The sequence below is a fragment of the Sminthopsis crassicaudata genome, chromosome 4, assembly GCF_048593235.1.
Source record: "Sminthopsis crassicaudata isolate SCR6 chromosome 4, ASM4859323v1, whole genome shotgun sequence".
In the NCBI taxonomy this organism is placed as follows: domain Eukaryota; kingdom Metazoa; phylum Chordata; class Mammalia; order Dasyuromorphia; family Dasyuridae; genus Sminthopsis; species Sminthopsis crassicaudata.
The window spans coordinates 192,591,527-192,607,435 of record NC_133620.1 but is presented as its reverse complement, the minus strand read 5'-3'; the positions used below and the strand labels follow the sequence as shown (position 1 = coordinate 192,607,435).

At 35.4% G+C, this 15,909-nt stretch overlaps 1 protein-coding gene across 4 annotated transcripts in view; it reads right to left on the bottom strand.

Moving 5' to 3' along the window:
* FYN (FYN proto-oncogene, Src family tyrosine kinase) overlaps positions 1 to 15,909 on the bottom strand; it is a 267,134-nt gene that overhangs the window by 106,689 nt on the left and 144,536 nt on the right. The gene's annotated exons all lie outside the window — the stretch shown is intronic.

The window sequence follows — 15,909 nt, the reverse complement described above, 5'->3', positions numbered from 1 at the left end:
ATTATGAAGATCAAATGAGATAACATAAATAAAATGCTTTGTAAAGCCTAAAGCATTAAAAAACAGTGTTCCAAAAGCCTTAGTACTGTTTTGAGCTTTTATTAACTTCATTTTTTAAGCTTTTGTTAAAAGTTAAAGCTTACTGAGACTTTGGGACCACTATATATAAATAAATATAAATGATGCTCTAGGCGAGGAGTTCTTAATTTTTTAAAAAGTTTTGGACCACTTTGATAAGCTGATGAAGTCTATGGAATTCTTTTCAGAATAATGTTTTTTAAAATTTATAAAATAAAATACCCCCCCACCAAATCAGTTGTATTGAAGTGTTGGGGGCAGTAGCCCCCTTTGATATTTCTTGTTTAATCTCCAACTTCCTTTGGGCTAGTTTCAGTTTTCAGCCCCCATTCTAATGATTTGAAATTCCTTTCTGGGGAGAGACTGAAGGAGATAACAAAAGAGAATTTTTGTCTTATTTACAATAGTAAGAAAATTCCTGTCTTATTTACAACAACAGAGAATTCTTGTATTATTGACAAATATCTCCGGAACCTCTTGATAACATCTCTGTGCAAACATTGTTTTGACGACTCTAGTTATATATATAAAGAAGGTTGAAAAATGAAATCTTGGCATTTGGTGTATACCAGCCAATGCCCGTCAACTGACGTCCCCTTTTGCAGGCAGATCTGGTCTTCTTGAAGGCCAAATGCCTGTCTATCCCTTTACTATCAATAAAGACTTTGTTTCCATACAGCATTAAATAGCAAATTCATTTGCTGCCAAACCCCGCTCTTGGTTACTTTGGGGAAGGAAGGAGAGAGAGAAAAGGAACTGACCCATCTCGGTTTAGACCTCAGTTTACTCCTCATCAGAAGTGTCATTTCTTCTTAAATTTATGTATTCTCCAAAATCTGTGTATTACCCTAGTCTAATTAAACAGTAAAGTATATTTAACAAGCTCTGAAAATTTCAAAAATACAGAAAAAAAAAAAAAAAATCCAGGCCAAGTCAGAATAAGCTGGAACTAGAAGGGATTACCTAGCTCAATCTGCTCATTTTATAGGCCATTTGAGGCCATGTTAGGTGACTTCATATAAATAATACACAGGTCATACAGCTAATTGATGGTTGAACTGGGACCAGCGGGGGTAGGGAATAGGGAATAAACATTTACATAACATCTACTAGGTGCTAGGTGTTAAACACTTTATAAATATTATCTCATTCAAGACACAATAACTTGCAAAATAGGTACTGTTATGCTCATTTTTACAGTTCAGGAAATTAAGGCAAAGGGAGGTTAAGTGTCTTGCCAAGACACACAGCTAGTATCTGAATGTCTGAGGCTAAATTTGACTCCACACCTAGCACTCTATCCACGGTGTCACCAGCTGCCTCTCACAATAACTCTTTTAAAACTAAGAGTGAATGAAAACCTCTAAAGAATAAAATACAGATCCCCAGATTTAAATTTTCTGGAAATTAAAAATAAAATTCATTAACAGAACAGAGTAGAAGAGTAGAAAACTTAACTGCATTCACTGTAGAAATAGAATGTCATTTTTAACATTCAATAAACTAAAATGCCAACAGGATGGGAAGTTTGAAGCTAAGCTAAAGTGTGCTGACTAATGTTACTCCTGAACATGAAACCATACTTTATTATTGGAATGAATTCAATAGCTTGTGATATTGATATCAAAGGGGCAGATAATTCCTAGCCATCCATGCAAGTTAGCAACAATGAGCTGGTATTATGCTCTCTGTGAGAAAAGTACAGGAAATGAACCTAAATCAGAGAAAGTAGGGGCCAGAATTTTAACTGGGACAGGACATTCTAAGTAACCTATGTACATGGCGAACATATTTCCTAAATTTTTATAGATAATCTTTACTTCAAGAAAAGAATTTTATTGTTGTTGAATCATTTTCCGTAGTGGCCAACTCATTTGGGTCACAAAGTCTTATTTTTTTAAACAGAGATAATAGAGTGGTTTACCATTTCCTTTTTCAACTTATTTTGCAAATGAAGAAACTGGCTCAGACAGAATTCTTGCTCAGAGCCACATAGCTAGTAAGTGTCTGAGGCCATATTTGAATTCAAGAAAATGAATCTCTCTGACTCTAAGCCCAGCACTCTATCCATTGAAAGAGACATATAGACTGACATAATGTTCCTTTTTTCAAATTAAAAATAGTCTATATGTCTTGATTTTTGTTTTTTGGAAAAGATGGCCACTGTATCTATAAGAAAAAAAAGTTTTTTCATGAGGTTTTTAATTGAACTGGAAGTTGTTTTATTACTAATTTAGAATGCAATGGAAGGGAGCAAAGTGAATAAACATGCTGGATATTACCTGTCACAAACAGGTTAAGTTTCATCCTCAAAATCAATCTCTGATAACATATTATGAGAAAGACACTGTTGCCTGAAAGGGTATCTTTATCATTCTACAACATGGTAGAGCATCAGGAAGCCACAAGTTCAAATTCTGCTTCCAACATTTACTTTGCAATTGTGGTCAAGTCACTGAATTTTTCCAGTCTTCAGCTTCCTTCTTTGCAAAATGGTATAATAATACCCGTAATCCCTATCTCACAGCTAAGTTTCAAATCCATGAAGTGTTTTGAAAACTAGAAAGTGCTATATAAAAATGCTTACTTTCATTACCATCTCTGCTTGGTCTTACTATCTAAATCCAAGGTGAAGGTTAAATTCAATGAGATAAATTCAGGATCCTAGTAACAACAACAAAAAAAATCATGTAATTTCACCTCTGCATTTGTCTTTTTTTTTTTTCACTTTACTCTATGATCCTTTTATTATGTGTTAAGCCTAGTCCCTGTAGCAGCTACATAAATATGAAATCAATGGATCAATCAATAAACAAATAAACAAAGATATTTTCCCTCTGTGATGCTTGCTGGCTGTAGTCTGAAAGGCTGTACTAAAACCATCTATGTGGATTGGCCCCTCATCACTCTCCTGTCAAGGACAGCTGGCCCCTCCTCTTCTAGAAGCTTATTTCTTGATCACAATCAGCACACAAGGTAGTAGTGTGTGTGTGTGTGTGTTTCTCTTTAAAGGGAAGGGGGGGTGCAATATAGAGATATAAATATATTTTCCCCCTTTTAATCAGAAACCAAACATTATATTTTTAGGAACCTGCCCTCAGGCAGTAGAAGTGGCAATTTTGTAATGTAATTTCAGTTATGGGTGTTTATTTTTCCCCTAGTAAATAATTGAAAATAGAATGGCTTCCCTTCACCCCAGCTATTGCTGGTTTCTTGAAACTAGTATTTTCCTCTCTTATTTATGGCAAATTGTATAGATGGCACTATAATCATTAAAACATTTTATATTTCTACTGATTTCATGTTCTGCATGTACTGCAGATCAGATCTCATTCCAGAGAATCCCAAGAGACTGCGGAAATTCCTTTGTCCTTATTGTTGAGGAAGTGGGCCAAACAGGAGGAGAAAAAAAGAGAAAGGTCAAAGCATAGCACGCAGTTGTCTTATGATTAGGCTAGAAAAAGTAGTTGAGGGAGGGTCTGAAAGAACAAGAGAAAAAGAGAAGAGACAAAGGGGAATGGGAATGAAAAGGGACATGAGAATCCTTTGGAGACTGTGGCATCCGATTTCTATTAAAATTTAATTCTAATGGCAGCCCTGCTTTAAGTACAATAGTAGTACCTTTACAGATTAGGGTGACTAATGTCTTTTTTTGTGGAGAGAACCAGTAGGATCCAAGAACAGATAGGACCTTAATTGTTCACAGGTCTAAAAAGACCATTTTTCTCTCATTCCCCCAAACACATGTGATCCTGCTCATCAAAGAAATGAGGTAGCCAGAATGACCCTCATGGAGAAATCAACCCAGATTTTGAAGGCAGAAAAATCCCTTTGTAGCTTAACTTCTGAGCTAGAGAAGGCGGTGAGAGAAACAAAATTTTACTGTGCACTATTATGCTGGAGTAAGTTCTCAGCCCCCTCCATGCTCACCCTTTATGAATAGTTGGAAAAGCTCCATCTTTGCTTCCCCAGAGGATGGAGCAGCTGCAGCTGCAAATACAGGTTCAGCAGCCGTTATCCTCCCGTTAAATGTTTGCTTTTAAATATTACACTGGCATAACAAAAATAGCTGCCACATTTGTGCGCAGAGAGCTTCTATTTGCATAATGCCCACACCTGTGGGGTGGTAAGGATTTAAGGGAAAAGAGGCTTTAATTCCCATCTTATCGGATTCAGTGGACCATTACTTATTCCAGAAGTCCCAATAGACTGATGCAGTACTATGGAGCTCTTCTGCAATACATGTCACATCCTTGGTTTTCATTGTCTATAAGGCAGATGCAGGTAGAGAGATTTTACATTTGGGGAAAACAGAACTCTTGCTTTAGAGTAAACAACTTCTCTGTGCATCAAAATTTTCTTGGTCTTTGGGAAGAATACTTAAGGATAGATTTTGGTTTTCTTATAAAGGATAAATACTAGCAAACTATTTGCTCTCTCAGGGGTACTTTATCCCATGGGATAGGAGGCTAACCTAGGATCTCTCTCTGTCTCTCTGTTTCTCTCTTCCCCCTCTCTGTCTCTCTCATACAGAGAAACATTGGGCCTGATGTTTAAGACAATCCCAAAGACCATAAATTGTTCATATATTGTTGCTAATATTGATCAATTGAATTTCTATACTAGGAATCCTCCCATATTAATTGAATCATGTTCCATTAATAAAATCACAGAATCATATGCTAATATGAAATCTGATCTTCTGGTCTAGAAACTAAGATAGTGAGTTAATTTTGTGACTTTTTTTGTCTTGATTTTTTCATCTGTCAAGCAGAAATAAAAATATTAGCCTTGCTTAATTCATAAAGCAACTGTGAGGGTAAAACAAGGATAATGCATGTGAAAACATTTTTTAAAGGGGGGGGAGAATATTTTTTAATTTTGCTTCATGTAGTAGCCCCCAAATTCATCATCTTAGCAGCCAACCTATGCTAATGAGCCAAGGTGGTATCATCTGTTTAATGTGCAGCTTTTTTCTGTGCCCTATGCATTAGTAGAGGAGGTAATGGAATGGCAGTGAGAAAAGAGGTATAAAAGGGTTCAAATTCTTATAATATTTGCCAAAATCAGTTTTCTCATTTGTAAAATGGAGATAATGATGCCATGTCTGTTTTGAGGCCCAGATAGGCTAATAGGCAAAGTTTTTCTAACCTTAGAACATTATATATATGTTACTATTATTCACTAATTAGGTGACACTTGATCTCTCTCAGCTTCAAATTCTTCATTTGTAAAATGAGGGAGTTGAGCTAGATCTCTCTGGTCTCTTCTAGATTGAAAACAAATACTATTTACAATAAAAAAAATAAAATAAAAAACCTCAGAAGACAGATCTATAAAGGAAAGATGTTTTTATGATTATAGGTTCCCCCAAATGAACTATATGTGAAGTAGTAAGTGACTGATCCAAGTGCATTTCCAAACAGAAGTAACTATATGGAGATGTTGCAGAGATTTTTGTTCAAGCACAGGTTAGACAACTTTGATGTTTTATGATTCTGAGACAATATAGCCTAGCTACCTTTCATATCTACATTGAGTCATCACTATATTTTAATTTCCTCTACAAAGACTTTCTAGAGAGATCGAGGAAATGGGCCAGCACTAAACAACCAGGACCTGCTTATATAAAGATGATGTGAGCTCATCATTGTAGGGAGCTCTCTGAGTGGGAATCCTTCCATCAATAAAAAAGATACCTTCCTCTCTGATTTCCCAGTCCTAAAGAGTTGCCTTAAGTCATAGAAAAGTGGGTAGGTAAACAGAAAGAGTCAGGGGTGAGATTTGAAACTTGGACTCACTGATTCTAACCCCATTGTCTCTTGAACATGTGACAATTTTAAATTTTAAATGAGGATTAAATTAGACAATTGAAATAGTGAGGACAAATCTGGGAAACCATTATAGGTGTGTTTTGCTATTAGAAAATATTCTGTACAAAAATCTCAACTTAGGATATATACATTTATTTGCTAAAGGATTCACACTAGGACATGATTAAATAGGAAGCCCTCCCCTTTTCCTATTTAGAATAGTATCCAAATTAACAAAATTTGCTTTACCCCGAACTTTTAAGGATCTCATCTACTGCTAAAAGAAGGCACCCCACAAGGTAAGGAAAACAGGTTGTAAAATTTAAAAACACTATAAAAATGTAAGTTATTACTATTAAACCAGCTTAATTCATTCCATAAGGAGCAATCTAAGAATAGGCTTGGCTAAATTCACTTACCTTGGTAGATACTATCTTTATACAACAGGAAAATAAGATAACAAAATACCAAAACTGGATATAAAATGAAGAGGCAAATGTGAGTATAAAACATTATTTTTTCCCCTCCATGAAATAATGTCCTCCCTGGCGCTGGGGCTCTATCCGACATGCATCCTTCTCAAGCACAAGATGGATGCATCCTCCATAGGTTCTGTTATATTAGGGAAGAATCCCCTCATTCTCAAGTGTCTTTTTGAAGTCTGTATAGAGAAGTAGAATGGAAGGAAAACAACTCCTAAGAGGGAATCACATGCTCATAGATTTAGAATTAGAAGGGACCTTAGAAGTTGTCTCATCCAACTTCTTTTATTTTTGTCTCATTATTCCAGATATAAGGAAACAAAGGCACTGAGAAATTAAGTGACTTATGTAATCCATCTTAGGGGAGGTGAAAATGCATATTTCTGATGCATTTTGGTCTTTATAGTCCCAGCACCTGACACACTCCTGTTCACACAGTAGGCACTTAATAAAGTTTGTTGATTTAATTATTAAAAAGAAAAATCAGGAAATATTTCAGATGCTACCAAGTATAAAGGTGGAGCATTGAAAAATCCCAATAAAATCAGAATAAGTTCCCAAAGATCTAAAAGGGACATAACAAGAACTGCTTTCTAACTGCTTTCAAAAAAGCAAGTATTTCAATACACAAGAGACATGATCATGGGTAAGATAAGAGAAGGTAAGGATTCTAAAGCCAGTTATATTCAAAATCAGAGCAATTCACAGTTACAGAGCCTGAGAAACACACCAGGAGGTCAAGGTTCATGGAAATGTCACTTGGATCATTTTAGTTTGCTCCAGATCCAGGAAGGACAGTTTTGTTTTGTTACATGGGAAGTGGAAACATGAACCTCAAAAAGAGCTAAATTTGTACATAGAACAATTCTTGTTTATGTCATAAAATTTAAAGGATTACAAGGGAAGCCAATTATATACAGTTATCAGAACAAAAAAAGTTGTCATATTAATTATAAAGCTTGTTCTATGTACCAGGCACTAAAGCACTTCACCAATATGATTTCATTTGATTCTCACAACAATATTAACCCCTACATAGGAAAGATCCCTATGAACCATGGTATAGAATGAAGTGAGCAGAATTAGAATAATTTATTCAATAATATCAACACTTTAGAGAAAAGCAACTTTGAAATGCTTTAGGATTCTGGTCAATAAATACTTTTATAAACCCTGGGTCCAAAAAGATGAAGATGAAAAAGGCTAGAGATATGATAAAAATTCAAGAGAATATATTTTTAGACATAGACAATGTTATAATTTGTTTTGCCAGACTATATATGTGATAAGGACTTTCTTATTTTAAATTGCTCAGTGGGGGCAAGGGGGAAGGAACAAGGGATGGTAGTACACTATAAAAGAAAACACCATGTTTTAAAAAATAATAGTTAAGGTTACATCTACTTTTGTTATAAATTCATATTCTATTGCATACATATATATACATACACACACACACACACACACACACACACACACACACACACACATATATATATATATATATATATATATATAGAGAGAGAGAGAGAGAGAGAGAGAGAGAGAGAGAGAGAGAGAGGGAGAGAGAGGGAGAGAGAGGGAGAGATGGGGAAGAGTAGCTAGGTAATATAGTGGATAGAATACATAGAGACCCGAGTTCAATTACAAGCTCAAATACTTAGGGGTCCAGTTTCCTCATCTACAAAATGGGGATAATAATGGTACCTACCTTCCAGGTTTGTTATGAGGATTATTACATAAGATGATGATTGTCAATTAACCTTTTTATAATATGAAATGCTATTATTGTTGTTATAAAGATTAAAGTGGGTTTTGTATATTAATATTCTTTTCCATTATTATTTATTTAACTCTTTTATTTCCTCTACGTTCTATTCTGCACTTTGCTGGGTCACAACTAGCTGGTTCCCCTGTTTTTCTTCAAGTCTTATCACTTTCTTCAAGGGGAATCTCCTGATCCTGTGTTAGTTGTTAGTGCTTTCCTCCATGTCCCAAGATACTTTGAAAATGTTTTATATTTCCATATCTGTGAGGATTCTATATTTCGCTAGTAAAGCATAAGCTCCTTGAGGACAAGAATTTGTATTTTATATCCCCATTATCTAATAGAGTGCCTGACACAGAGAAGATGCTTTAAAATAATTGCTGATTGACTCACACTGACCAATTGTTTAATTTTCCAAGAATATTTTTGAGATTTAGCTAGTGTCCAAGTCCCACATCAACACTTTAACAATAATTTGCCTTAAGCAGCTTGAAAACAATTTTTTTTTCAAATAGTGTTGATTTCTAACTTTAAAAAAGTGATTTGGGGTAATATACCTAGTGAGGCACAGGGGGGTTCACTGGGACAACAAAGAAAAGAGACAGGCAAAAGTTTGGAAAATGGTAAAATTCTCTCTAGCTCAAGATGTTGTTTGGTTATTTTAGTCATGCCTAACTCCATTTAGGGTTTTCTTGGCAAAGATACTGAAGTAGTTTGTTTTTTCCATTTCCTCTTCCAGCTCATTTTACAGGTGAGGAAACTGAGGCAAACAGGGTTAAGTGACTTGCCCATGGCCACACAGATAATAAGCCTTTGAAAACAGATATGAACTCAGGGTTGGTGCTCTACCCAGTTCCTAAATATGTTAACTAATTTACAGCTGGAAGAAACTAAAGTACAAATCTAGAACAAATCCATCATTTTACAGAGAATGAAATTGAGATTCAGAATAATTAAGACATTTGACTAGGATCACACATAAAATAAGTGGTAGAGTCAAGATTCCAACATATGTCTGAATCCAAATCCAACATTCAATATAGGTGATTCTGAAGAATATCTTTAGTTGAAACATACTGGTCTTCTCTTCAATCCTCTATATTTTTAAGTGAGTCATTCAGGAATATATGGCCATACACAATAGGCATGTTTGAAGAAATAGGATGTCTCTCAAGTAAAACAGCTTCTATGTCCAGCCATAGTGGGATGACTAAATAAACCATTTTCCATGTTAAATCTTTCTTGATTCCCCATAAATGCTAATATTCTCTTTCCCTCTCAAATTACTTTATATTTAATAGCTTGTGTTCTACATAATGGCTTTTGCTTCTTTTTGTACCCCCTAGCACTGAGCATATACCTGGCTCATGGTTGGGCTTATTTAATATTTATTGATGGATTGATTTACTGAATGTTTTGCTTGTCTTTTTGTTAGAATGGTAAGTTTCTTGAAAATTAAAGATTGTTTCATTTAATATAATTTTTATCCCTAGTGTCTAGCAACTAAACTGTTATCCAGAATTAGTCAGGAATAGTGAAGCTCAAATCCAGCATTAGACATTATAAGTCAGAAGGCTATAGGAAAATCATTTGATATTTAAAAGCCTTATTTTCCTCATCTACAAAATGGGGGAATTAATAAGCACCTATTTCACAGCCCTATTGTGAGGGATCAAATATATGTTACAAATAATTTATGTAAGGTGCTTTGCAAATCTCAAAACATTTGATAAATGCTAGCTGTTATGTTATTATCATCAGATTTTTGACATATAACCAGGTATTTAATAAATATTTGTTGATTGATATCTATGTAACAAAGTATTATTGTGTCATAAAAATGATAAATATGAATACAAAGCAATAAAGAAAAAAATTTACATAAAGTAATGCCAGAGGCTCAGAATCAGGACAAACACAGACTAATAAGCAAAAAAAATTTAAGTACATAAATGGCAAAGGAATCACAGGAAAAAAGCAATTATTTACTATTTTAAAATCCCTTTTAGCAAATTTGAAGTAGTTTAAATGAAATTTTTTTTTAAAGATTTTATTTTATTCCTTATTTTTCTCATCTGATTGTTTGGGAGATATTCCCTATTATATTTCCATTATTTACATAGGTAAATTTGTAGTTTAAAAAAATTTTTTTTCTCCTTTTTTTTTTTTTTTTTTTTTTTTATTAAGGAGAAAATAGCAAGACTTTCAAAAAGTTTGATTTTTCCTTCTTTTGCAAAGTTTCTCACTTCCATTTCAATTGTGTTTAGGAAGATTCTGAAGATCATTTGAAGGAGAAGATACCAGACATCAAGGTCCTTTCTCAAACTAAACTCTATTGCAACTTCGTTGTACTGGCCACATTGTTCAAATATCAAATGTACACTTGCTTAAAAAGACTATTTTATGGAGAATTCATCCAGGGTAAAAGCTCACATAGTGGTCAGAAAAAGCAGTACAAGGACATTCTCAAGGTCACTCTCAAGAACTTTAGAATTGATGACATGATACGGGAGACACAGGCACAGGACTGCCCAGCATTGCGTTCCCTCAAGAGAGAAGGTGCTGTGCTCTTTGAGGAAAGTAAAATTGAATTAGCTCCGAAAAAATGTGAGATGCAGTTATGAGAGTCCAACCCAAAATTTCACAGGGACTATTTGTGTCTGACCTAAAGCAAAGCCTTCCTAGCTCATACCGGTCTGACCAGCCACAGTCAGCCACACTAACTTGATTCTAATATAGTACTGTTGTTTTGGCTCTCTTTAAGAGCAAAGGACAATAACCAACCAACCATTCCTTATTTTCTCATTTAATTATTTTTGAGAGATGCTATTAAATTAGTATTAAAAGAAAAGTTTTTTATAAAGGAGAAAAAGGTTCATTTTTTTCTTCTTTTGCATAATCTCAATTTACCCTGGAAATGAGGGGCAGTTAAGATTTTCATGATTATACCAAAATATCTGAATCAATAATTCTCTTCATCATTGCTGATTGCCTACCCTATTTTGTTGGACTACTTTTTCCGGTTCAAATGGTCTCATTGTTACATGGTTTGAAGACACACACTGAAAAAATGCTTTGTGAAAGTTCTGATTTGATTCCAAGCCTGTTGGATAATGTGCTTTAAAAAAATCTGGCAGGCTTCTTGCTTTCCTTGGGGATTTTCAGTCTTTCAGAAACAACGCACCCAAGGTGCTCTTTGGCTGCCTGATTTTTCTGGAGCAGCTTCTTAGTAAATGACATCTTAACTTTTACATCACATCATTGCTATTCCTTGGGCTACTGTGGTCCAAAGGGACTGGGGGAGGACAGGGCTCATAAACAAACAGAAAACAAAATGACTTTCTTTGATTTCCCTATTTACATATCTTAAAGCCATATATTTCAATCAGGTCAAAACAGGAGATGCTGCTATTGAGTATTGTATCTAATGTGAAATGTAATTATTTCTTAGAACATGGCTAATTAGATCAACTTGGGCTACAGCTGGTGGAATCCATATTAATTCAGATAGCAGTTACAGTAAAAGACTTCTCATAAATAAGAACCATTCAGAATACTATCCGCAGGAAACAGCTGCAGCTGGCAAGTGAACTTTTGACATCCAGGAAGTGTAGAAGTGTACAGAGGAAGGCAAGAAACTTAATGGATCACACACTGCAGCTTTCTCTGAGCCAGGGCTTGGACTCTCTATTAGAGAGTGCAATTTTGCAAAAGATTTATATGTATTAATAAGCATTGCAGATATCAGGTGAGTTTGATTGGAAAAACAACCACAGTGTAGACTGCCACAGTCAAAGGTCCTAGGTTCAAATCTGCTACTTGTTCAGTTACACCTGGCTCTTCATGACTCCACTTTGGGGTTTTCTTGGCAAAGATACCCAAGTGCTTTCCCATTTCCTTCTCTAGTGGATCAAGGAAAATAGGCTAACTGACACAGCTAGTGAGTGTCTGGTCACATCTGAAGTCAGGTGTTCCTGACTTCCAGTCCAGCACTCTTTCCATTCAGTCACCTAGCTGCCACCATTTAATTATCTGACTTTGGGCAAATCACTTCAACTCTCTGGGATATTTGCAAATATTTACTGGATTTGTTGGGTTTTTAACTTAGGGGCTCTGAACAATTTTTTAAATTAACTTTATTTCAATAGAGTTTGTTTTATAATTTATGCATTTAAAATATTATTCTGATAAGGGATCGACCAGCTTCACCAAAATGTCAAAGGGAATCCATGACACAAAAGAAGTTAAGAAAAAAAGGCTGGACTAGATCACTTTTAAGATTGTGCCATAGATAAAAGGGCTGTGTGTGTGTGTGTGTGTGTGTGTGTGTGTGTGTGTGTGTGTGTGTGTAAAAGAAAGGACTGTGCTGGCATGCTAAACTATTAAAGATTTTTTCTTGAGGTTTTATGCTTAGACTAGGGCTTTTAAAAATTTTCCCACTCATCATGATCCCCTTTTGCTTGAGAAATTTTTGTTACCCTAGATAAACAGGTACAAAAAATGGGCATACAAATCAAACATTTACTGATAATAAATCACAATTTTGTGAACCCCACATTCATAAGATTACAACCCACAGTTTAAAAAGCTGGACTTTAGAGTATATAGTCAGAGCTATTCAACCAAAGAGAATGAAATTTTAGCACAGATTAAGTTCATAAAGTGATGATCTTGTTGTAAGTAAAGGAATGAAAGGGGCTACTAATAAAATAAGATCAATAAGATGTGAAGATTATATAAAATAGAACAAAATAGTAATGCACAGTGAAAGAGCACTCACTTTGGAACTAGAGGATCTATATTCAAATAATGCCTGTGACACTGCCTATGTATTCCCTAGACAAATCAAGATCTCTATTTGCCTTAGTTTTCTCATCCGTAAAATGGGGAAAATAACAACTACCCCCCCTGGATTGTTGTGAGGTTCAAATAAGACTTGTCTGTAAAGCTCTTAGCACTGTGTCTGGTAAGCATTCTACAAATATTATAATTCTCTTTATTATTATTATTGGGCCTGAGTTTTGTCATCTCTAAAGACAGGATGACTGGAGATGGCCTTGGATGCAGAAGGAGAACTTGATCTTTTAAAACCAAAGTCTTTAACAGGTTTCTGTTTGAGTCAGACTAATAATAAGTGATTAAGACTAGGTAATGCTGCAGAGAATAGCTTCTTTTATCTAGTCAAAATAGAAAAAAAAATCAGACTGAGAGAGGAACCAAAACAGGTCTTCCTACCCCTTAGCCCAAAAATCTGTCTATCATGTTATGTTGCCTTCCAAGTAACTTTATAGTTTAAGAAAAGTAAGCTAGATTTCTTTCTTAAGGGCCATACCTTAAACCAAAATCACTGATTCCCATCAGTTCCTATTAAGTTTCTTGAAGGGAAGGACTTTCTACAGCTAATGAAACTGAAGTGCAGAAAGGTTAAGTAATTTGTGTCCACACAACTTTGCTGAAGTAGGATTTAAATACTGGCCTGATCAGGCTAAAATTTTAGTGCTCTTTCTATTACATCTCATCGCTTCTTATGACATGCTTAAGTGGGGGAGCTAGACTGTGAGAGAGATAAAAAGATATACCTAAGGACATCATTCATGTGCACAAACCGTTCAGAGATTCAGAGAAAGAGTCTCTATCTTCATTATATCCACTATAGTACGGATAGTCCTTCTCTATTGGATTTTCAGAAAATCATAGACAAAAATAAATCCATCACCATTGATTAAGGGGGGATTTTGTGTCAGGCACTTTGAGCTACAGAAACAGAAATGAAACTTGCCTCTGTCCTCTAGGAGTTTACATTTCACTGGGGAGTGGAGTCAACATGTATATAACAACAACAACTAGCATTTACCTAGCAAAACTTGCAAAGTCCTATACAAATATTATCTTATTTGATCCTCAAAACAACTCAAGGAAGTAGATGCTATTATACTGATTTTACTGATGGTGAAACTTAGGTAGACAGAGGTTAAGTGACTTGCTCAGGATCATGTAGCTAGGAGGTGTCTGCAACTGGATTTGAATTTCCTGATAGCAGATGAGCTTCCTGATACCAGAGTTCAGTGTTCAATCTACTGTAACACAGATTGCCTGTAATATTAATATAAAGTTGTTTGGGGGATTGAGTGGGAAGGATTAGGTGATTTACTTTTATTTTGGAATTTTTTTTACGGGGAGGATTTGGGCAATTGGGTTAATTATCAAAGGTCACACAGCTAGTAAATGTTTGAGGCTGGATTTGAACTCAGGTCCCTTTGACTCCAGGTACAGTACTCTACTCACTGTACCATTGAGCTGCCTTATTTTTTTTGGGGGGGGGGAGGAGAAGAAGAGAAAGGTACAGAGGAAGTATATTCCAGACAGGCACAGGCAATGCCAAGTGGCTTAGAAGGAAATGGACTGCAGTGTATGAGATCTGTCTGTGTATGTGTATGTGGAGTGTAGGATTCCTCTCAAAGGAGAGGGATAGGGCTGGACCTCAGAGTAAGTGATGGGGAATAATGTGTAACAAGATTTGAAAGGCGGATTGAGGCCAGATTGTGAAGGGCTTTAAAAGTAAACAAAGGAGCTTATATTTGACCCTAATGGCAACAGCAAACTATTGAAGCTTATTGATTAGGAGAGTGGTATGGCAAGCATTGAGCTTTAGGAAAATCACTTCAGCAGTTGTGTACAGGATAATATGGAGTGGAGTGAGACTTAAGATAGGGAGATCAATGAACATGGATTTACTGATGGAAACGGTATGACAGCAATGAGATCAGGCCTACTTAAATATTGAAGTATTCTCAATATTACAAAGATATATGCATTTATTTAAAATGCACAGATTTAAGCTCCCCTTAGATCACTGGGCTTTTGTAGCAAAATTGTGGATTTCATATGACAACATCATAATGCAGCAAGGAAAAAAAAATGAATATCCTTTAATACATATACCAGGAATTTAATAAATGACAAAACAAAAAAGATTCTAAAGCATCTTTAAAAATTAGAATAGATTAATTATTTATTTTTTGGTTCTAGTCTTATTTTTTCCTTTTGCTTTTCAAGGATAATTATTTGTTGAAAACATTCTGGTCTGCCAGGCAAATTACATAAAGCTTAGAGCATTTGCAAAGTTCAACCATGTTTTTAAAGGGCGAAGAAAAAAAAAAAAGGTAACAAAGAAAACAAATGACAGGCTGCATTTCAGCATGAGATGCTCTCTAATTCAGGATTTGTTTTTACACTTAAGAGTCTACTAAAGCAACAACAATATCATAAGGTGTGATCAAAGATTAAATCGTGGAGTCCAAAGTTGAGCAATGACCTTGAGAGGTCACTTGCGGAAGATATGACCCAATATGGATTTTTTAAAGGGTCTACATTTGAAGAGCTTCAGAAAACCTTAAGACTAGAAATTTCTCTATCTGCAGTCCTTGATGAGATTTAGAATTGGGGGTACCTAGATGAAATTAGGTTTAATTGAGGTCTAGTGGCAGGTTCGGGGTACAGGTAGTCCAATAGAGCTTTCCTGTAACCCCTTTGGATTCGGCGCAAAGATACAGAGTTAAATGAGGTTTAGTAGTGGCGCAAGAGTCCTCGGTAAAAGAATTTACAGACCTGAAAACCTAGATTGATAAAAGAGGCTTATTATGGGGTATGGAAGTAGAGTCTAGTCAGTAAAGTTGAAGATAGAGATAAAAGGGCACTGGAACTAGGGTTCCAGTGGGCAAAGATCCTGGGCATGTCAAGCATAAGGCTGCCATGTTTGGGACCTCTG